This window comes from Phalacrocorax aristotelis, chromosome 16, assembly GCF_949628215.1.
Source record: "Phalacrocorax aristotelis chromosome 16, bGulAri2.1, whole genome shotgun sequence".
NCBI lineage: Eukaryota > Metazoa > Chordata > Aves > Suliformes > Phalacrocoracidae > Phalacrocorax > Phalacrocorax aristotelis.
In genome coordinates, this window is record NC_134291.1 from 8166425 (window position 1) to 8190436 (window position 24012).

The following is a 24012-nucleotide window of genomic DNA, read 5'->3' on the forward strand; positions in this document are numbered from 1 at the left end:
GGAAGGGGGACAGGGCTCCTGGCATTGCCAGCACACAGCTGAGATTTCCAGGTCCTGGCCTGTGGCCAGCGTTTGGAGAAAGGGGTTCTGTCACCAGCACAAAGCGGAGATTAGCTGGCAAGAGGGAATGAACAAAAGTTCTCAAAAAGTTCATGAGGGCTTAGTTCTTCCGTTGGAGAGGGAAAAAAAAAGCCAGGAGAGAGATTTCCTGGAAATGAACCAGCTTCTTAAATATTCCCTTCACAGGTCGCCTCCACTTCTCTCCTCTCCCCTGCCCTGAGCCGAAGGGCTGCAGGGGAAAACCATACCCCAGCCACTGCAATCGCTCTACCTGCTCTTTGAGCGCAGGGGCTGACAGCAGCCCAGTGGGAAGCACCCTGCTCCAGCATGCAGACCATGCCTAACTGGCCTAACATTTTGGCTATTCTCCTGGTTTTCCAGGACAGCACAAGCCCTCCATGCACACGGAGTCTTTGCTGATAAGCCTGAACCAGAGCATGTTGGCCATGCTGCAGGGTGCATCATCGTCCCAGCACAAAGGGAGTGAGGCAGCTCCCTGCTGTGGATGCTGCACATTCCTTGCAGCAACTCATGCAATAACTTAGTCTTATTGACAGGCAGATTCTTATTTATTAGATTTAATAATGCCCTCTTTATACAGCAAAGCGACAAAGCGCACAAAGGGCCATTCACCAGCAGCTGCCTCCGGCACTGGTCCCCAGGCACTGTGCCCCAAGCAGGCATCCCTGAGCAACAGCAAAGAGCAGCCCAGGGCTTTCACGTTAGGTGAGAAAAACATTGCTAGTCAGTAGTGTTTGAGTGTTGGGGCACCAAGGCACATGCGTGCTCAAGGTTTGGGAGCTCAGGGACAGTGTTTCACGCTGCAAGGTTTTGGGGAGCAAAGAGGTATTTGAAAAAAGTCTGGACAGGAATGACAGGGCTTTTGAGGTCTCCCCATCCTCTCGCAGCTGTGGTAGAGATACGAACGTTGTCTAGTTCAAATGCTAGTTAAGCAACTTCCCTTAAGTGAAAGTAAGCAACAAAAAGTGATATTTCTAAGAATTTCAAGGAACTTCACAAAAAGCAGTGATGCAAGCTCAAAATAGCCGAGACAAACTTCTGTGGCGTAGGAGGAGGGTACAGCCGAGCAATGTTAAGCAAAGGACCGGTATCCTGCAGAAGCCCAGAGCAAGGCTGCCTGCATGGGCCAACAAGATGGTGTCCTGCCTGCAGACACCCTGTGGCATAAAGGCAGCGTAGCCCAGCCCTGTGCAGCTCCTTGCAGCCCCTCCTGCATCCCTCTTTTCACAGCAGCAGTGCCACAGCCATGGGTGGCACCTACAGATCTCGTAGCTCACCTGAACAAAAAACATCCTTTCTTCAGAACAACCTGGGCGGGGGAAAAAACAGGAGACCAGGACCAGCATGAAACAGGAAGTTATTTGTGTCTGCTCTGGAAGGCAACACAGCATGAACACGTGGTGTCCCATGCCCTGAGGGCAGCGAGGGTCTCCAGCCGGGCAAACCCACAAGAGGCTTTATCACAGCAAGCACAGCTTATTCCTGTGCAACACAGCTGGCCACGGGCAGCTGTCCCAGAGCAGAGCCAGATGTTCTTCAAGCAGAAGAAATGAGGCAAGGCAGATGTTGGCAACCTCAATGGCGTAGGAGTCCAAATCTCTTTTTCCATTCATTTGAGACAGAAGAGGAAATCAGTGTTGGATTACATCTTGGCATGTGAACCGTGGAGGGGGTGAACAGGGTGTATCAGGTCCTCAGCTAATGTGAACCGGCGTATGCTCTCCGGTTTGCAGCACGTGAGCAGCAGGATGTCGTAACAAGCATCTCTCAGAGTATTTAATTTTTAAGGCGTTTCAGCTTCAATTACTATGTACATGAAAGATGAGAAGATTTTTCTCTTGCATTGGTACTCTTTAATTCTACTCAACACCTCAAAATCCTTTTGAGGCTCTCAGCTCAAAATATTCTCTAGTTCTTTAGCAGCAGATGGATAAAATATCAGGCAGAAGACTATGTGTGGCTGTGACAGCAGCCAAACCCAACAAAATATTTACTTCAAAGCAGGCAGAAGGATAGCCTGTCCAGCTGGAAAAAGCAGGAAACATTTTTTAAAAGAGTGGAATTGGGGGACAGCAAGGGAGATGATTGTGTAAGGCATGATTAGATCATGCCTGAATGATAACAGAAGTTCACGAACTTATGTTCTAGGCAAAATGGAGGTATCCAGTTTGTCCCTGGGCATCTTCATCCTGGCATGGGCATCAGATGGTGTTTTATAGACAGGTAAGGAAGGACATGGGCTGTGCAGTGGTTAAGCTAGAAACACACCTGTGTGTCTGTGGTCATGATGCATGCCACTGTCATGGGGACAAAATACATCCCTCCTGAAGGGTCTTATGCTTTTCTGAATGGATTTTGGCTATTTGAAAATATCAGAAGTCATCTAGCCCAGTAATTAATGCCCTGGGAGAGGGCTTGGTTAGGTCAGAGATGGTTGATAGATATCAGTGGGAGCCCAAATGCCACAGGCAAATCCTTCCCATGGATTCGGGGCATCCTTCTGTGTCACTGTGGCAGTAAAATATCATGGGTTTGCTGGAAGAATTGTCACTACCATCAACCCTATAATGCCTAAAAATAATCAGCTCTCTTTCAAGTGGCCACACCAGCCTCATCCAGACTTTGAGCAACTTTCCTCTTTGCAACGGTCTTCTCGCTCCTCGTCCCACAGCCCTGAGAGCCAAGAACCCAGCCCAGCCATCAGCTCCTCCAAGGGCGAAACCTGCCAGGATGACCTAAGACTTCTTCCTTCCCATCCAGGAATGTGAAGGAAGCTATTCTTGCCCACCATCACCTGTCCCAGACCCCGGTGGCATTCCAGCCTCCAGCAACCACGCACCAGGCTCAGCAGGTCTCCAAGGAGGTAACTGATAGCAGCAATTCCCTGCCATGAAGGGAGGTAGTACTGTCAGGATTGAGTTCTAAATGGTCTTTTTTAGGTTTCTTCAGCTATCTAAGTACTGTGTCCACAGGTGGACTAAAAGGCAAGGTCTGCACTGGGCTGCACTGGAAATATTTCCTATGTTCCCAGTCCCAGCAAACATTTATTATCTGACTTTAGAGCAAGTGCCATAGGATGTGAGGAGGATTTGAGGCAGTGCTGAGCCTCACCTTAGGCAGCTGAGGACATCTACTTGCTGGCACTGGCTGCTGGCCTGGGCCACAGCTTCCTCCACCCACACACCTTGTATTTCTTTGGCCTGACTGTGAGGAATTCATTTCATGTTCTAAATGCAAACCCTCCAAAGGGTTTTCAGGATGCTAAGGAGGAATTAAAAAAAAACAGCAAAAAGAAGCAAGATTTTCTTTTCTTTAATTTGAAAAATATCTGGCCTTGAAACCGCTATGTTTTTTCCCCTCTCAGGATAGGGTGGGAGACTCCTGCAAACATTATGTAGCAGGGCTATACCGCATTTCACATGAGGATTTGTAATTGCGTCTCACAAGGGACTGAAAAGCGATAAATGGGCTCCAGTGAGCAGATGATTGCACAACATCTTCTGCATCTGATTTCTGGCATTTGCAGAACATCTATCTACTGTCCTGAGTCTTTCCTGGAAGTCTGGCTGTAGCAGTTACAGGGGAAAACAGATGGGGGGACTCTGAGTGGGAGCGACAGAGAGCAGCAGCTCCATGTGCCCCTCATATGCCCTCCATGGGGTGTCCTGCACTGCCTCTTCCAGCCTGAGATCGGAGTGCAAACAACCATAGAATGGTTTGGGTTGGAGGGACCTTTAGAGGCCATCTAGCCCAACCCCCCTGCAGTGAGCAGGGACATCTTCCACTAGATCAGGTTGCTCAGAGCCCCGTCCAACCTGACCTGGAATGTTTCCAGGGACGGGGCATCTCCCACCTCTCTGGGCAACCTGGGCCAGTGTTTCACCACCCTTGTTGTAAAAAATTTTTTCCTTATATCCAGTCTAAATCTCCCCTCCTTTAGTTTAAAACCATCACCCCTTGTCCTGTCACAGCAGGCCTTGCTGAAGAGGTCACCCCCATCCTTCCTACAGTCCCCCTTTATGCACTGAAAGGCTGCAATAAGGTCTCCTGCAGCCTTCTCTTCTCCAGCCTGAACAACCCCAACTCTCCCGGCCTGTCCTCCTAGGAGAGGTGCTCCAGCCCTTGGGTAATTTTTGTGGCCTCCTCTGGACCCGCTCCAACAGGCCCGTGTCCGTCCTGTGCTGAGGGCTCCAGAGCTGGACGCAGCGCTGCGGGGGGGTCTCCCCAGAGCAGAGGGGCAAAGTCCCCTCCCTCGCCCTGCTGCCCACGCTGGGGACGCAGCCCAGGATACAGCTGGCCTTCTGGGCTGCATGACGTGAAGTTAGCTGCATCCATGAGGATGCTGTGAAAGCTAAAGGTTGAGCTGGCTTTAAAAAGCACCTGGACAAATTCATGCAAGAAAAAGTCACCCATGGGGAGCTGCTAAAGCTTCCCTCAGGCTTGGAGACCCCTGAGCCAGGGAGCAGTTGGGGAAGCGGCAGCGGCCACTCGCCTTGTCCTTGTGATCCTATGCTCAAAGGACCCCAACAGGGGCCAAAGGAGCTACTTGGTCCTGTGCTCTTGGGACCCCATTAAGCCACTGTTGACTGTTTCAGTTAACTCTTGACAGGTAAACTCAGGAAGGGAAAATGGAAAATTTGGAGAGTACGAACAGTTTTCTGGGAAGAAATCACCTGGTTTTGTTATAAACTGGGCATGGGCTAAGTGGTATAGCATATTGTTTACCAACTATAGCAATGTTTTTCAAAATCACCCGTTCAAGTGACATAATTTTTGTGAAGTGCAATGTTCCTAGGAGAAGCACTGTAGGTCAGTGGGCCATTGAAAGCAAGTCTTTCCTCTCATCTATAATGTCTCATCTCTTGATTCTACATACTCTGTTCTGCCTTTGCTAGAATGGGAAAATTGCCAATGTTTAAAAAAAAAAAACTGTTTTGCCATTTCCAGCTGTATCGTCTCAGACACAGGTGCCTAAAGAGTGCTCCCACCAAGTGAAGGTGGGCTAAATGCGCCCTGTGGTGAAAACGCATTTGATCCCATCTGGGGATCAGCAGATCAAGACCTGCAGGTGGGAGGCTCAGGGGCCACGAGCTTTCCCGTGCTCAGCCACGGAGACCTGCAGATGTTGCACTGCTGCTGGGTCTGCTTTTCAAAGAAAAAAACTCTGCAAGCTGCTGACTATTAATATGATAAAAGCCATAAATGATGTTTTCTTAAGGAATGTACTGACAGATGGGATATCAGGGCAGTGAACGAGGGCACCAGACAGAGGAACAGGAGTCAGCGGAGCCTCTGCTCATGCAGAAAGGCCATGGGGACTCAAGACAGTGGATGTCCTGACAGCTGTGTATTTTCAAAGGGGGGGGAAGTGCGCTCATTTTTTCCCTTCTCTCCAAATCAAATGTGTTTTTTGTGCTTTTTTTAATTTTTTTTTTCCATGTGAAAGGATTTTGCACAATGGGTTTCCGAGAAAGAAGATGCGAGACGTTTCTTCCCTTTCCTGGAACTGCCCTAATGAATCACTTCGCTCCCCTTTTCTGGGGGGGCGGCAGCTCGGCGGGGCGCAGCCCGCCTGCCCCGGGGGCCGCTCCCCGGGAGCAGATCTCCATTCGTGCTGTGCCACCTCCTGGTGACACCGCCGCGGTGCACGGCGGGGACTCCCTCCTCAACACACCCCCCCGGCACACCGCCGGGACACCCCTGCCTCCCCCCAACCAGGCAGCGGCAGCTTTCCATCTGCAGGAGTTTTTTGCCACCCAGTTATCCCGCTCCCATCTCTTAGGGTGCCGGACCAGCCAAGGGGGACTAGGGGCAGCTGTGCCCCCGGTCCCTCTCCGTCAGGCTGCATGGTGCCCCACGGCATCCCTCGCCCTCTGTGCCTGGGCGTGGTGAGTCTAGCTCTGGCACTGAGGTCACCCTTCGCTGGCACTTTGCAGGCTGAGGTAGGGTCGGGTGGGAGGGTGTCGCTGGGACTGAGCCCCCTGTGCTGCTGTGCGCAAAAGGAGGTGAGTACAGGGGTGTGCGGGGTGGCGGTGAGCCAAAGTCCTGGAGCCAAAGCCCTTGTGTGAGCAAAATACGTTCTGGGATCAGCCTGAGAAAGGACTACGTAAAGGCAAATAACATTCAAGATTGTTCCAGTGACCTGCCAGGGGACGCCCCTGGCCCAGCACTCTGCTCCAGGCAGTCACAACATCCCAGCCTGCCTGTTTCAGGATTGCTTTTTCACTCAAACGGGAATATGGCTCCCACCATGTATTGCTGTATTAGAGAGACAGTGTTAATGAGAAATGAGGGCAATGAAGAACTGCTTCATGCACAGACTGGAAGAGATTTAAGACTCTGGCACAAGCCCAACTTAGACCTTAATTCCCAGCCAGGAGCTGGTGATACCTTCGTCCAGGGCCATCAGCAAGGGAGGAGCGCTCACCGCGTGGGACCACAGACTCCAGAGGCAGAAACATGGGAGGTGAAGAGGATTGTAAAGGATTGGGATGAATCTGGGGACAACGCATCAGGTAATGCTGTATTAGTCAAAAAAAGGCTGCTCAGAGTTTCTCCTTTCTTAGGGAAAACTTAGAACAACAGCAGAATCATTCATCAGAATATTTCCAATTTTCTGTGCGAGGCATCCATCTGAGGGAAAGCCCCTGCTCCCAGGTGAATCCTGCCTGTCCGGGAGAGCCCCCTACCCCTGGGAGAGGGGCTCAGCCGCCCCCAGGCCCGGCCGCTCTGTGCTGAAGGTGGCACCGCTGCCTCTCTTATGAGCAAGAGCCTTGTTTTGCTCTCTCGACATCCAGTGGCTTTGGATGCACGCCGAGGATTTGCAGATGGAAGGAGGTCAAAAAGCTGGACCACAGATGCTGCGGACGCGGCTGGTGTCCGCAGGAATGCAGCAGCCACCACCAGCAGGGATGGTCACTTCTTCAACCTGTCTGCGGTGAACCTCCCCGAGGAAGTTTTGTTTGTTCAGTACGTGCACAGAGCTCGCTAGCAGCACCGGACCTGGTCCGAATTTGAGGGGGGATGGAGGTTTTGGACTCTGCCAAGAGGGATGTCTCAGTATCCGGTATTTCAACTTGTTACTGAAGGAGGAGACAGGAGAAGTAAATGGGTATTATTCTAATACATTCCTCTTCTCTCCTCCAGGCCAGATCCATGTGCCAGCATTGTTGCGGTTCTGATATGATGAAAAGGTACCCCAGCACTTTCCACTGCAGTTTGGGATTATACCTATCTGCAACCTTTAATCTCTGCTCAGCTGAAGATGGTGTTTCTGGTCACTTGGGCATTAATGCTGCTAAATCAGACTCTTGGTTTTTTACAGTCATAAAACTCCACCCCGTCCCATGTTGACCTCAGCAGCCACAAATCTGTGCCCCCTTTCTCCTTCAAGGGGCTGAAGATGCCTCTGATTCAGGGCAAGAAGGAGCAGTTAATTGGTATGAAAGGAATAACAAGTGTGGGCACAGATCCTAAACCAGGATTTATTTAGGAAGATTTTCTGGTTATTATCTACTTAGGAACAGAGGATTTGTCAGAAAAGATCAGAGTGTTTTCATCAAATCTGGCATCCTGCATGTAGCAGAGATAGTGAGAGGATGGATTAGTGGAAAAACTCTCTCCAGCCTCTCCCAGAAGTGCAGGTACAGGGTTTGATGCTGTTTTGAAGGGGATCAGAGGCAAACTGTGGGTAGAAGCAGAGCTGGCTGCAGATGTCCAGTCCCCGTGAGACTAGAGCCAGCAAAGGCAGCTTCAGCCTGACTCGAGCCTCAGCTTGAGCTGACCCAGCCAAAGTGGAGGTGATGCTCCCCTCCTGCATGCAGGCTGGGCGAGAGCTAGCCTTGGGCTACAGCATGTTAATCTAAACCCAAATGTGTTTCCAGCTCAGCCCCAACACAGGCCATATCCAGCTGGCTCAGCCGAAAGGATCCATCAGTCGTCTGCGTCACATCTGGCCGCTGGGAGATGGGCAGCACAAAATCCCCAGGCTCCAGTAAGAAATACATTTTCTGATATTTGCACTGACATTCCAGTAACAATAACATCTGAGACACCAACCACTTGGGAAATGTTTGTTTTACAAAGTGGGGTAGGAGCTGCTACAAAAACAATCCCCATTTTTAAAAATAAAATATTTCCTTGTCAACAAGGAAAAAAAAAAACCAAAGTGTTCCTATCCAAAGGCAGGAGCCCTGGGAAATGGCCCTTCCCATGCACGATGGCAGGGCTGCTGGGGCTCCGGCAGGACAGCGGAGGCGAACCGCTCGATGGCAGAGGGTGAGAGGGTGGTGCGGTGTGGGAGCGCTGGGCCTGCGGTGGCCCCAGCCACGTGAGCCAAGTTCCTCGCTGCTGTCTTCATTTATAAATAGAAAGGCAGTTAGTTATTATTAGAGCTTGTTGAGTGGGTCTGGAGGTACTACAGAAAACCCTTCCAAACGAGCTGCTTTCGAGTTCAAGCAAAGCTCCTGGGGTCACGCCTGGAGGAGAATGTCACTAGGATCACCTTGAGCCTCCCAGACAGGTCTGGGCTGGTCCGAGCATGAAGGGCTTCACCTTTGCAGTGTGTCGCAGTGCTCCCAGCACGGCTGGGGTTGGTGCAGTGGACCCTAAGGATGGCTGACTACATCCCACTCTGCGCACCCGTTTCCCATTCCTATAACAAGGCAGGGCATCAGCAGAGAAACTTGCCTTGGAACCTTCCCCAGGAACTTGGAGGACACAGCCAGCTCCTGCACTGTCACACCATCCTGACACACATAAGGAAGCTGTTCCCCACACCAGGTAGGTGGCACTAGGAGACCTTTTCATCACATCCTCAAGCTGCCCCAAGACCTCTGTGGGCTCATGGATGGGCACAGAAAGAAGAAGCTGCACACCCAGAAAACCCAGAAGGTGGGTCAGTTCTCTTGGTTCCAACAGAAGAAGCACCATCAGGTATGTTAGGGTGGCTTTTGTGTGTGTCCCCCATGTTGTCCTTATATCTGGCCCCTGTCACCGTCCTCCAAACCTCTCCTAGAGAGCAGCACACAGACTGTGCCTGCGGGTTCTCAGCCTCAAGATTATTTTTGGCCATTACTCCTTAAATCATTGAAGACAAGGTCTTTCAATAGCATTCATCTCCTGAAAGATGTACCTAGGCACACCGTGGGCTGTCTTATCATGTGTAAGCCGCTCTGTACCTCTTAATTGTAGAGGTCCTGCTTTTATATCTTATTTTTCTTGTCTGTTGGAAACCACATTTTTCTTTCATCTCTACATTATACCTTCTAAACTCTGTCCCTACATCTACAAGCTGCAGTCAGTAATGCACAGAGATGGAGGACTGAAAGGATTTCGTTAGTGACTGTCCTTTACAGACACAGCAGGGTCAGAGGAAAAGAAAAACAACACACACATGATCAATAATTTTTAAAATAGGATTTGAAAGCAAAGCATGAGAAGCATCTATCTGGTTTTAATTTCAAATGAAAATGTATGGCTATTAATATATGGCAATGCTGCTCTACTGTAAGAACAAAGTGTAGATAAAACCTGCAAGCTTAAAGAGGCTCAGGAAAACTAAAATTTGAAAGCAAATCTTTGAAAATCTCTAGGTAATCTCTGTTCCATTTATCATGCTTTGGCAATCAGAAAGTAAAACCAGGCTTAGCATAATGAAGAAAATCAAACAGGCGCTTTTTCCCCTGCTGCTCTTAACTCACAGAAGAATATAGTAATGGAAAAAAAGGGGAAAAAAAGGAGGAACTTCTGCCCTCCTGCTGGCGCACAGAGAATCTAATTGCAAAGGTTTCTTCCTGCATGTCTGAGTAGACTATGCGAGACTGGAATTTTTTAATCACAATATTTAAGCTCTACTTGGCAACACCGAACTAATGCAGTGGTCCTCTCCTGATCTGCCAGATATGGGAAGGTAACAATGGTTGATAACTGAGTCACAAGCTGAGAATGTGAAAAAGCCAAAAAAAAAAAAAATTACTTCCCTCAACCCCTCCGCCCGGGCAGGTCAGCAGCGCGGCACCAGCCCCGGCCAGGCTGAGAACACCAGCGGACAACATGGCTGAGGAGGCTTTGCCTGTGTTTTTTGGGGTGTGAAGTGCTTTGATGATTGCAGACCCCTGAACCTCCCAGTCACTGGAGGGGGATTGGGTCATGCACCCCTGGAGCTGCTACGTGACAGCCTGGCCAAGCACTGCTCTTCCTGTCCAAGCGTTTTTGGGGTAGACATGGGTGAAGCCCAAGACATCATATCCAGCTGCTGCTGGGTGCTGCCCCGCAGCACTGGTTATCTCTGGGGTCTCTTGGCTCAGTGGCAGGAGCTGCGAACACAGAAGGGAAGCTGGTATTTGGGAATGACGTCTCCAAAAGCTGCAGATGGTACCGCTTCACTCTGTGATGGATGCTCCCCACCGTGATGCTGCTGCTCCTGCAGACCTGGAGGTGGCCCACACCCAGATGGGGTGTAAGATGTCCTTGGTCCCTGCAAACTTGAAAGTGGTGGCTCCCAAACATTTCTACTCGCAGCCCCATTTCCTGGGCCACCCCAGATATCAGCAGAAAGGTCTTGTTAGCAATTGATATTCTGTTGGGCTGGAAGTCCTGGCACAGCTGCTGGGTCCCTGCATGGCATTGCAACCCTCCCTTCAGAGACCATTTCTCTGCAGAGCCACACAGAAAGCCACCCAGCAGCCTTTGAACTACCTTGTTTGGCTACTGATAGCACCGAGCTCAGAGCAGGAGCTGTAGCATCGCTGTAATGTGTCCAAAACATCTTCAGAACAGCAGGCTTGACCTGCTTGTCCCTTCTCAGCTCCTTCAGCTGTAGTTTCCCCACGGAGCACAATCACAGTACGGCTCTCTTGCCTCCCAGTACTACAAAGCTGGGCTGTTTCACGACTTCCATGTCTTCTTGCCTGTCTAATCAGGGCTGTGTGGAGCTCCTTCAGCTAATGGTTCATTAGAGAGCAATTTTAGATCCTTGGGTGAAAGATTAAATATCTAGTTGATGCATTATTCCAGTACAAACCGTGTCTGTTGCTACGGACAAGGAACACATGTGGGGCCATTTGGAGGTAATACACGTTGCTCCTATCTCCTATTCCCTTTGGCAGTGGCCACAATTATTGTGCTTTGAAATCACTCCTTTTGTAGACAATTAGGAGAAGGGAGAAATTCTCAGCCATTAGTCATCTAAATCACATATGAGCATAAAAATAAGAATAATTGCACCTTCTTGAGCTCACTGCAATGAGATTGGACACGTGCAACTCACATATATTCATATTTTGTCTCCAGAGCCAACACTACTAAGGATTTATTTTTCAGCAGTGCTGAGTGCAGCATGCTGTAAAATGGGCATTTGAATGTTGTCTGTCTTCCCAAAGGTGCTGTAAGGATCAGAACTGCAGTGAGCACAAAGCATTTTAAGACTGTGCAGGCAGCGTTACAGGGCTCTTCCCAATACTGCCCTTAATTCTGCTCAAAGCGGGTGTAAAAAGAAATAAATAAACAATGCTCCAAAGCAAACTTCTCCAGGCAGAAGCTCGGCTGGCTGGGGCTTCCTGCCTCCCTAGGCTCATGCTCTTGGGTAGGACAATGGCAATGAGCAGCTCGGGTTGCCTACTGCAGGGGGAAGGCAGGGCCGTATTTAGTCTGCCGGTGCTGGGTGTCCAGCTAGCTTCATGAAGGTATCAAGATATCAGCTTGCTCTTCTCTTCTCCTTATGTAGCTATTAGCGTGAATGTTCCAAGTCTGGATCTGATGAAGCCACAAAGCTCAGACTTCAATATTCCCACAACCACAGGGCTGGTCCCTGCAGCCACCTCCAGCTACGGGCAGCAGGAACAAATCACAGATTCTCCATGTCTTTCTCACCTCCTCAGGTGCCACAAGTCTGGGATGCTTTTTTGGAGACTTGCCTGTAGGTTCTTGTGCTGAAGTTCCCATGTCTGCAGCCAGGACAAACATTGGAGAAGGGGGATTTTCCCCTCATGCTCATGTGACAGCCTCCCTGCCTCCTCTCAGTCTCATTCGCAGCATGCATCGGGATGTTAAAGCTTGCCAATAGCAGCAGGTATGAAGAAGCAGTGACTCACGTAGCCTCGCAGTGCTGTGCTCTCTACAACCCCTCCACCCACCATGTCAGCCACCCCATCACTCCCACCAGCAGTGCCAGAAGGATTTCTCCCAAGACAACCATCCAATTTCAACAGAAACGCAGAATTCGAGCCCTGCTAATTGTCTACACGCCACACATGGATTTGACCCCTGTTAAAGAAGAATGAGCAAAATCCATCTCTAGGCTGCTCTCTCTGATGCTGCCCAGTGCTCGCCTCAGCGCTTGCTGCTTTTTTAGAAACCAGGTCTAAAAGATTGCACATAGAAGATCTGCAGTGCCTTTCTGTATTTCTTCCTTCAAAAAAAAAGCTTTCCTCAGATGAAATCTGCTGAAGTCATAAAAGTCACAAGGGGGCTTTTTCAGGCACCAGAGATATGTTTTCTCCCATAGAAAGCTGGCGAGCTAGCTGTGACAGATTCCTAGGGACTTGTTGCTCCTGTGCTGCCCCCGGCACACGGGCTGCTCCGTACGCCCACCGAAAGGCAGGGCCAGTTGGCATCTGCACACAGGTGGAGGAGGCCTGAACGCATCTGCATATCATCCCTAATAATGGAAAAATCTGCAACGGCAGCCAGTAATGACTATTACTCTGGTGCAAAAGCACATGGTGGGAGAGACTCCAGCAGACCCTCCTGAAATCTTTTTTGCATGACTAACTCCAGGAGAGAGGAGCCCTTCTGCAAGAGCCAGGGAGGACTCTTCCACATGCAGCCAGGCTAAAGCAGAACCACATTTTCCTCTGTAATGAGGCATTTTAACTCCTCTGTGCTGCACCTTGCAGGGAACAAGTCCTTGCAGCGAGGTGTTTGCAGCATCCTCTGGGATCTGAGAAGGGGACAGTGATGTGGTTGTCCCAGGGCTCAGGGGTTGCTAAGGAAGGAGCTGGGTACACATCCCTATTCCATTATTTTTGCAGCATAAGGAGATGGCAATGCAGTAAAACCCACCAACAATGCCCAGATTGTTCCTCATGTCATTCTTTTAATCTGTTCCCAAAACAAGACAGGCCACTGGCTGCCACCAGCCCGTCCCACCATGAAAGCTGCTAGCAGTGGGATGCTGAGCAGTGCAGCACACCCAGCCCCACTTGTTTACAATGACATTAGTCACTCCCTCCCTAAATCCATTGGAAAAAAACACAGCCACAAGTCCAATGCTCCAGTCTTTCTGCTGCCAGACTGACATCAGAAGCCACAAGAAACGAATGGACCAACTTTGAGGTCACTTGCACCCTGCAGTAAACAGAGAGGGTGAGGCTAAAGCAACATCCCTTAAACCCACCTGGTAAACAAGTCCCAAGTGCCTTTTAACTCTCCACCTTTGCAGGTCCCTGAGTTCATGTCATGGTTTGGCTCCTGCCATGTCATGTTTGGCCTCAGCACAGTATCATCATTTGGGATCTGGGAGGGAGAAGAGCTTGAGCGAGGCTGAAAAACAGTCACTGAAACCCACCACCACCCTGGCTGGCATTAAGTCAGTCTTGCGCAAGGTATTACCTGGGAACTGCTGCTAGGGTCCTTCAATGTCCACTTCAAGCTCTTCGATGAGGTTAGGAGGGTTTTGCCATCCTCTCCTGTCCCTGCAGCTATCCATAGCCTCCAGCTTGCTGCCCACCCTTGGTGGGCTGGGACCCACCACCCAGCGCGGAGCCTGGCAGCACCCTTCTGCCACCGGTCCCTTGCAGCATGCACTGCCTCAGGCACACTGGTACCCCCAGCTGCAAACATCCTCCTCTTCTCTAGCATCTGCTGCCTTCAGCCTCCAGTTTTCACACCCGTTCAACACTCTGCCTGCGCCAAAGGAGAGCTCGTTACCAGCCCAACACCTGCCTCCCCTTGCAAATGCTAACTCACTGCACTAATGAAGCACCCGACCCTGATCTTTTATGGGTATATTTGGACTATTCCCCACTTTCACACTCAGTAAAACCCAGCACAACCCACACGTGACCTCTGTATTACTGGCTGCTCAGTGCAGGGTCTAATAGGGACCATATGCAGCATAAATTAGCATTTAGCTTCTGGGGCTTCCTCCTGGTTGCAGCAGGATGGGTGCCATGCCAACCACAGCTCAGTGTGTGGTCAGAGCATGTCTCGCCTCCCCAGCCTGACAGCAAGTAGCACTCTCCCCATGCAGAAGCCCACAGGCTGTGGCTGATGTGGCCCATGTTGCCCCAGGCCTCCTCTCTCACAAAAGCAGAAGGAACCCATCATCCAGCCAAAGAAGATGCAATTCCCCGATACCTGATGGCACGGCGCCAGTCCCCTTCTCTGGCCACTCTTCATTAACCAAAGGCAAAGCTCTGCAAAGCAGAACATTTCACAGTAAGTTGCTTTTTCCTGGTAGGTGGGGACAGGATCTGATAGCTCCACCATCACTGTGTGGGACATTGAGTTGGGTGCCAACCTCCTCTCCATCGGCCACGTGCATGGGAAGGATAACATGCGTGGTCCTTGACGGGTCCCAGCACAGGCTGATCGCTGCAGGAGCGAGACCATGAAGGTTTGTGAGCTGACCCAGCATTATGATCTAGCCTGCACCACCTCAAGACTGGCTGACACAAGGATGCCTCCCTCCAGGGGCAAACTGAGTCTTGGTCCAGGCTGTGGCTCTATGTGGATTTAGTCTGAGGTTGGTTCTCTAGAAATCGACTCAAAGAGTCTAATAAAAACATTTTAAAATGCATGTGTGTTATCTGTTTGTTTAGGAAACATCAGGACAAAACATGGATAAATTGCTCTTTGCCAGCACGGCTCCAGCTGGAGCCCCTCAAAAGACAGAGCAATTCTTGTGAGCTCTGAGCAGGGATGCTGCGGTGAAGTGCCCCCGAGGAGCCCCGTGAGCGTGGTACGGCTGTTAAAGCTGCTCTGATCCTGCCATCAGCACGATGACATGAACATCCTGACCTGGAGACCCGCAGGAACGCTGGCTCCAGCGCAGCACTGGGACCGTGGTCCTGGCCCAGGCGTTCAGAGCACGTCACTGAAGCTGGGAAGACACAAAACTCACCCAGTCTCACATCCCAGGCCAGCACCCCATCCATTTCAGGATATGTCCCAGGAGGACAAAGTCCTAGAGTACAAGTTTTCCTGGCTTGTTTGCAACCTGTTTGCCCTGAAATAAGTACAGGAGCTCCTGGGCCTTGTAGTCAGCAGCTTTTCCCAGCATAACACTGTGAAAGCTGAGCCATTCTGTTTTACTTTACGTATTTATTTATTCTTCCTCATTTGCATGTGCTATATTACAGCCACTGAGTTACAGATACTGCCACTAACAATAGCTGGGAAAAGTTTAAGCCATTTATGGACACTGAAATGCTAGCTAAATAGAAAAGCTTTTGAACATTTTGCAAGGCCAGCTTTAAAAACAGGGTGTGCAAATCCTTTATTTTGGGATGTGTTTATCCCAGCGATTCCACCCTGGTATATCTGTCACAGCAATAAAATCCCTACAAAAGTTTAAAAAAAACCCAAAGCACAAACTTTAAGTTGAGCCCAGGAAAAAATGAAAGGAATTGCTGTGCTGAAGTGGGAAAAATTGTGCTGCAGATTTCAGGGGTGCCCACTTTTCCCAGCAGCACCCCTGGGGGGGGGTGTCTCCCAAGCCACAGCTCGCTGCTCCTCGTGCCTGCACCAAACCAGGGCAGATGCTGGGATGCAGCAACATTCCCTTCACCTCCTCCCCTTTTCTGGCACCGGGATGAATTAACTCCACTCCAGGAGCTGCTTTTCAGTGCAAGCAAAAAACAAAACCCCAGCCTTCTGTCACGTAGGGAGAATTTGGCACTGTCATTTCAGCCAAAGAAGGCATGTGGAGGAAGCAGAAATGTCGGGGCTGGTGACACAGAAGAGCTGATGCATTCCTCGCCGGGACCCGCCTGGCAGGTGCTAAACACAGACGTGCTCAACTTAATACCTTGTGCCGCTTGCAACACGTGCGAGACGGAGCAAAGAGGCGGGTCTATCCCTTGATATTAAAAATAGCAGCTGATGGGTTTAGCCGGAAAGCAAAACTGAGCACGGCGAACAAAGCACATCAGCGGGATGAGGACAGGTTGCTCTGGCACGGGACATGCCATCGGCCACCAAGCCAGTAGCAGAGGGTGGCTGTCCCTGCAAGCCGGTGGCAGGAGCTCAGGCGGGGGAGAAAAATGTGTTGGGAAAAATGCAGAGGAGGAGAAATAGGTTCAGGGTAGGTTTTAAAATGCATTCCAAGGCAGCCGCACGTGGAGGTGGATGTTGGCAGTCTCCTGATGTGGTGGCAGCCCGATTTTTGTAGGGATTTTACTTCCTCGTGAGCAAAGAGGCAATGTGGGAAGCTCAGCAAAGGGGGAAACTGGCTCGTCCTTTAGCCTTGCAGCAAACAAGGTAAATCACCGGCGCTGCTGCTGGCAACAAGCTCAGGATCTAATGATTGCTGCTGGTTGAGAGTGATGCTAACAACGTGAGGAATTTTGTTTTATAATATACAGGGTTTGAAGCTCAAAAAATCCTTTAAAAGTTCTGGATAAGCATTCAGAGAGATGCCTCCCACTGCAGGCAGACCCATGCCTGTGTGTTTCCAAGCCCCGGCACAGAGGCCTCCTTGGACCTCCAGCACCTGGGAAGAGCACAGTGACTGTGCTGTTATTTTGGATGCTGTCTTTCAGGGTCTTCTAATTTTGGGGTACAGCACTTTTGCCCCATGCACCCTTTTGCCCTCACAGATTTCCCTGCTAGACTCCTGAGATCTGCAAATCTGCGGCTGCAAAACAGACTCGTAATAACATCCTCTCCACCTCCCTCTGCAGTCCCACTATTCTGCGGAGCAGCCTGTCTGATCTTTAATCCCCATAGGATGCAAAGGGTCATGCAGACACCGAGAAGCCCTTGAGCTGGGGCCTGCTAATACATCTTGCATGGCTCTTCCTTCCACTCTGAGGGTGGGATGCTGAAGCAGAGCACGATGCTGTGGCTCACCCGTGGTCAGGGAGGAGGCCCCTGTAAAGCTGGACACGATTCGCCGGGCGAGCTCACCAGCTGCCAGGCCAGTCTCCTCCTCTGCTGTCCCCTGATGCTTTCCTGGGAGACGGCTCATTATTTATGGCTCGTCACACTCCACTCACGAACTGCTACATTTGCTTAACAGCCCAAGCAGGCGAAACCTGCAGCGATGCAATCTCTGAAAGCACTACCTGATTAAAACATATAAAAAAATAAACCAGAGATATAAAACTGCCAATTGCCCTCAGAATCATATAAAATTAGTTCAGCTCAGCCTCCCCCATCTTTCCTTATTTCTCAGGTAATAAAATCACTCACTATACAAATATGTAATTTCAGGTGTATAGGAAAGCAAGTCAGTGAGCTAACAGGTTACTCGGGGCAGCAGGAGAGCTCTGCCCAGTGCAGGGATGTTCTGGGGCAGCAGCTCTCTCGTATTGGCAACTGCTATTTATATGCACTTTATCAAACAAATAAAACATCGGCCCTCCACCAAGGGATAGGCAATAAGTGTAGACCAGGACCTTGCCTGGAGCCGTGGTGGCTCCACGCAACAGCCGTGGCTCCTTCCCATGCCGCAGACAGTGACACGGAGTCAAGGCAGGTTTCTCCTCCACCAGTGCACATCCATCCGCTCTCTCCTTCCCTGCTTGCATGCTCGGGAGCCACAGTCCACCTTGCAGGACTGTTGAGGGTCCAGGGCAGCTGCCAAGGGTTAATGTGTAAAATATGCTGTATGAACCGTGCTGTTTAATAAGCATCTCTCCCCCAGGTAACGACCAGTGATGAGAACATGCTCTGCTATGGTAATGCTTGCAACATAACAGCCCACCGAGGAGGAAGCTGGTAGGTGAAGTGAGACAGTCCTCTCTCCTCAGCTGGATCGCAGTTTCAGCCAAGCTCATCTGCATTAATCTTACGCTCATTAAGCTCAGTTCTTCTGTTTCTAATTCAACCAGTGTTGCCAAGCTCAAGAATTAAAAATTCATGAGCCAACGTGTCTGGGGGAAAAAAAAAGTTCATCTTAAGCAGCATAGTTTTTTAAAACAATCATAAAAAACATCTAGTGGCTCCTTTGTGCTTGAAGCTTTCGCCTCGCATTTTCATGAGGGATAGGAAAATGAACAAAAGCTGAGATTTTTACACAACCATGTAACTCCAGAGGCTGGTGCTTCCTGGAGGCAGCCTCACAATTTGCATCACTTCTGATGAAAACCAAGAGACTGAGCAACACAGGGGGAGTGAGCTCATTTGGTTCTTGCCTGAAAACAAGTGCTATTGCTGAAGTGACAAAAAGTCCACCCTGCAGACCCCAAGGCAAGCTGTCCAGCGGGTGTTACTGCAGTGAAGTCAGGAGCCTAGAAATGACATCAGCAATATTTTTCAGCCTTGGTCTGGACGAGCACATAGAGCTCTTGGCAGCCACCACCCCCTCTGGAGACATGACGGCAGCATTAGGCCCCTAACAGAGATCCAGGACATGAGACCTGGTGTAGAGCCAGCCACAGGCAGTAGCGAGCAAAGGGCAGAGTTGTGGGAAAGACCAAGCCACCACATTACAATAGGTCATGCTTTGGTTGGCCTCCAGCAACCCTCATGCCACCTCTGTGCCCCTCGGTCTCCTTGTCCACCTTCCCGGCACCCATCCCGTTATTTCTGCCCTTGAAGTCTACATGGACAAAAAGGACTTTCCTCTCCAGCAAGCAGCCAGACACTCTCATGGATGCAGGGCAGCACCCAGGAGGAACACACAAGTTAACAGTAAAAGTAAATCATTACTTCTTAATTCTGTACGTGTGAGTGACAAACAGGACATGTTTTTTAATACGCTCCTAATTAAGGTCACCAGTGACAATAGCTGGAGACAAAGACAACAAACACCATTTATATGAAGCAGATGGGAACTCAGAAAGGGCTCCTCAATATTTTTTCCGATAGCCAAAACTAAACGTTTCAGAGAGTGCCAGAGACCTCCTAGCCCATGAAATCACACAAGATCTCAAATGGCCTTTGCTGGCTCAGGCTAGAGCAATTACACCGTGCTGTCTGGGTCTGTCTCCACAAATGCTGCTATTTTCCTTTGGAAAAAGGCACCATGTTTACAAAGTAAAGCTCAAGCAGGAAAACTTTGAGCCAGGCTAATGCAACACCCACCCTGGGAAAAGGTTAGGATTAACTCCTCTAGAGCAGAGTAGCGTTTGTTTCCTGAAGAAGAAGGAGCATAAATAAAGATGGGTTGTCAGTGAGCACAAGCGAGCGCTGCTGCACGTATTTATAGAAGGCATTCATTTCCTTCATGATCTGGATAAATATCCATTAGCTTTCTAGGTAATTAATCAAGTACTAATTAACCTGCTGGGGGAAAAAAAATAATGTGGACATTAATGTTTTAGAAGGAAGCTTCCAGCTGAGAAGAAAAGAGAGAGAGCTAATCTGAAAATTTCCAGTAAGGCCTTATTGTATTGGAAAGGAGCAACAACCAAAGAACAGACCTGTTGGATACACTTACTGGGAACGTCAGTCTCTGCGTTGGCAACAGGAAAAAAAAAACCAAACAAACCAACCCCAAAACCTGTGATCTTGGCATGTCTACAGAGCTTCAGGGTGGAGAAGGGCTTGGAGTGAAAATTTAAAGGGTGTTTTTCACCTGGCAGCGACATCACCCACACTTCTTATAGCTGCCACCTCTGGGCAGGGCACAGCCGCCGGGTGCCTGAGCCAAAGCCCCTGCCAGCACACAGCCATCCTCCCCAGGAAACCATCACACACCCTTGCAGAGTGGGCAAAGTTATTTCTCCTAGAGACACTGATGCAACAACTGGGTTTTTTTCCTCTAGATGCTCTAGATTTCCTCTAGATTTTTTTCTCTCTAGATGTTCAAACTACAGACCAGACCCCTCTTCTAGTGCAAGCAAAAAAAATCCAGAGCAACCATCAGGAAATCAGAACACGCTCTGGTTACTACGCGCTCACGTAAATCGGGGGAGACCTTGGCCCTCTGAGTCCCCGCCTTCCCTCTGTCCCATTCAGGGACCAGCTCAGCTAACTCTCTATTTTTTGGACTTCCCGTAAACCAGCAGCATCCCGTGGAGACCGGTGGGGCTGAGCTCAGTGTAAGCATGAGTAACACAGAGAAAAGAGAAATAGTTCCTGAAGATGATTACTGTTTTCTCAGCCAAAGTGCCAAAATGAGATGTGACACCAAAGCTGGACAGCAAAAAGAAACAAATTTCCTGGTGGCACTGATACAAGACCTGCAAGACCACCATACCATCACCCTCCCAGCGTGTTGGCCTGGGACCGCTTGGCTGCGCCCCTTCTCTCTGCAGAGCAAGGCAGCTTCCAAGTGACGTAAATCAGAAGTTCGGAGTGCCTATTTTACAAACTGAGACACAGCTCTCCCATAGGCGAGGAAGCACAGAAGATCCTGTATTAGATGCGATCTTCCGGATCAACTTCCTTTGCCGTGCCTGTGCTGCACCCCCACGTACCCAAACCTTTAACAACTTCAAGCTTTTTTTATTTAAGAAGAAAAAAAAAAAAAGCATATGCAGTCAGCCTGTTCCTGCCTATTTTTAGCTTTTTTTTCCCTCTGCATATTCCCCAGTTCTCTACCCACACTACAGACAAACTATCCTAAAAAAAAATTGAAAGAGGCTAAAAAAACAACAGTAATCCAGGGCGTCATCAACTTCCAGGAATGCACACTGGCTTAAGAAACCACAACTTCTTTTTGTTGTTGTTATTTTTTGCATGGGGTTTTTTGTTTTGTTTTGTTTTTTGTTCTTTTTTTTTTTTTTGTCTTTTACAATCTTCTGTTTTAAAAAACGGCATGAATTCACTCCTCACCCTCCTCAGCCCTCTCTCTCCCCCCAGATATATTCAGAAAACATTTCTCGCCAGCCTTGTTTAGCTCATATTTCGGGGCAGAGCAAATGTGTGTGCATGGGGGGGGGGCAGGGATGATGAGTCAATTAGGCACCTAATAAAAATCTGATTATAACAATTTCCTTTCCGACTGCGAGCGTGACGCAAGCTGCGGCAGTCACAAACCCAGAGCCGTCAGCTTGGTCCGGCCTGCCCAGTGCCTCCGTTGCAGATAGAGAACGGTTTCCTACAGTGAAACCACTCTCATCCTGCATTAAATGTCACGTATGATGAGGCATCTGCCACTTAATGTGAAATACACTATCACAGCCTCATAAATCCCATTGCCAGAAGGACTTTTGTGCTATCACCAATGCTCTTTTAACTCTACAGCCCTCCCCCTCCGTATGTTCCCGTTCATCACCATGCCTTGCAGACCTCACATATTACAGCTGATTAACTCAATCCCAGAATAGGCAGCCGAGCTAAGCTCAATGAACCCACTCGTCTTGCAGTCACCTCCTCTGTTGTTCCCATCACTCCAGCCACAACTTTCTGAGTCTGCAAAGGAAAGCCCTAGAGATGCACCATTTGTCAGTCAGATGCCATTCATTATACACACAGCACCTACCGCTGCCTTTTCCCAAGCATGCACTAAATTGGAGAGGGTGGATGCAAGCGATGGTGTCTGTTCGTTCTCTTTGCAGATGGTCAAGCCACAAAGCACCCAAGTGAAGCCGCATGTTTCCTTCCAACCTCCTTGACTTGGCTGAGACCCAAACCACCCACCGGTGGAGTCATGTTGGACTTGCACGATCTCTCATAGCGCAACTGTCCTGACAACGCGTCTAAATATGTTCATTTCCCACGTATGCAGTGCAATTTGAGAAATGTGACTATTTCAGGTTAGATTTTGATTTTGTGGAACTGGTCGGGTTTAGACGAGAAGATGGAACAAAATGTCCTGAGCTTTAGCCCGTTAGAGCAGCAGTAATTTCAAGCAGAACACAACACTGCAAAATTCATACTAGTAAAAATGAATTCCATATTAAGAAGAGCTGAATTTTAAAAACATCACTGTAAAACCAGCCACTTCACAAGCAATAACCCTGCAGGATGCAACCAAGCTGGACATCACAAAGGAGCACAAAGACGTTTCTGGGACTGCATCAACCCTCCGTGAAGCCTGCTACGAGGCACGTCAGCCAGCCAGGCTCACCAGCAACTACTGATGCCCGTGGCCAACTGGACTGGGATGAGGACTGGTCTGGTTGTGCTGATCATAGTCTGGAGTAACCTAAATCACAGTGGAGTGGAAGGCCGTAGGATCACGGTGTGCTTGTTTCCATTGACAACTTTACATCCCTCCCACAACGGAGCTGGTGGTTTCCTTTGTAAGAGAGACTATTCTGTTGCACCAGGAGGGCCCCTGTTTAATTTTGCTCTTGCTAAATATGACTAGTTTTGTGGCTGGGTGAAGAAACTTAACCCATTATTCAACCAAACTTGCTTGCACTTTTATTTTCCTCTTTCCTCAGCGAGCCCTGGGGACACCAGGAGTCATCCAGGCCAAGGAGGGCTCCGAGCAGGCAGCAAGCCATGGCCGATGGGCTGCTCCTCCAGCCAGGGGAGCTCCAAACCCCCGCGAGGACGAGGTCCATGGGGTCAGCGCCAATGCCAGCAAAACAGAACAGGAAGAGCATCAGCCGGGTAAGGATTTATGTGCCAGCCCAGACTAATGCATGTATTTTCCACTGGGCAAGTCTATCCTCCTCTCACCAGCACAGTCCAGCCCAAGGGAGTGCTGGCCCAGATTGTAAAACCTGGGTTTCTAGCTGCTTGCTGGAGATAGCAGATCCCAGAGTAACCAAATGCAGGGGAACAATGCTGCCCTTGGGTCTGTCCTTTTCAGCCATGAAAACAAGTTAATGTTGGTGTAATTAGAGAGTGACCGTTATTTGCCATTGAGCATCATAAAAATGTGAGGAAAGATGTATGCATTTTAATTAAGCTCCAGGGGAAAAATATGTACCTGGCTAAATTGCAGAGAGATTAACTCATTACTTCATCCATGTCCCAGTCTGCTGCCTATTTTCCTCTGCAACAGAATGATCAGTCTAGGCTGCAGTCAGTGACTTGAAAAAGCAAATAATCCAGAAGAGCCAGGTCAGCACTTTCCGATTCCTACATCTCTGAACTGGGAATCTTCATACAGCCACATTTCTAGTGAGACCGATGGGCAAGCATTCAAAATATTAGAAATCTGAGGGGGACCGCTCTGCAAAACAGGGCATCAGGAAAGGACCCCAGAGGAGCTAGCTACAGACTTTTCCAGCAGCCAGACAGCTCCTGCAGCTGCCAGACTTTTCCATAGATTGCCCAGCTCTGACTTTCTGCTATGAAAGAGCCTGGGCCTGAGCTGCCCTTTTCATCTCAGGAATGCACAGCTGCAAAAGTGAGGGCTTGGTTCCTCATGCAGAACGTGGCTCCAGGAGTGCAGATTTGTGTCCAAGCCATTAAGGCCACGCTGTGATCAAGAGGCACATTCGTACTCACTCTGCATACAAGTGAGGGCTGGGTAGGTGGGGGGTGCAGGCACCCAGTTGCCTTTGGGTGCATGGGAAAACGAAATGGCAAAACCCATCGGAGTCTGAACAGCAAAGTAAAACAACCTAAACCCTTAACTAGATCCAGGAAGTTTCTAGGGCGTAGAGAAAGAAACAGCAATCGGCAGCAGCCTCCTCTCCCCCGAGAGCCGGCTGAGCAACCTTCCACATCGGAAAACAGTTTCTGCTCTTAAACACTCAGATCCCTGTGAAAGTCACCATACCTCTAACAGAGTCAGATGTGGTGTCTGTGGGCTTTGTAAAGGCTAAATAACCTGTTTGCTGTTATTGCTCCTTGTATGATTAGATCAGAGCAGGTAGATCTCATGCTTCAAGGCGCTATCGATAGTCCCAGGTGTCA

At 49.5% G+C, this 24012-nt stretch overlaps 1 long non-coding RNA gene across 3 annotated transcripts in view; it reads right to left on the reverse strand.

Moving 5' to 3' along the window:
- Positions 1-9515: 9515 nt before the first annotated feature.
- Positions 9516-24012, reverse strand: part of LOC142065358 (uncharacterized) — a 34099-nt gene continuing 19602 nt past the window's right edge. Inside the window, exons 2-3 of one of the 3 annotated variants that reach the window (XR_012663388.1) lie at positions 13693-17369; positions 9516-13596 (exon numbers count right to left, since the gene is read on the reverse strand). This is a non-coding gene — a long non-coding RNA (uncharacterized LOC142065358). Of the gene's footprint in view, positions 17370-24012 lie in introns of all 3 variants that reach the window. The other 2 variants (XR_012663389.1, XR_012663387.1) reach the window with 2 other exon arrangements.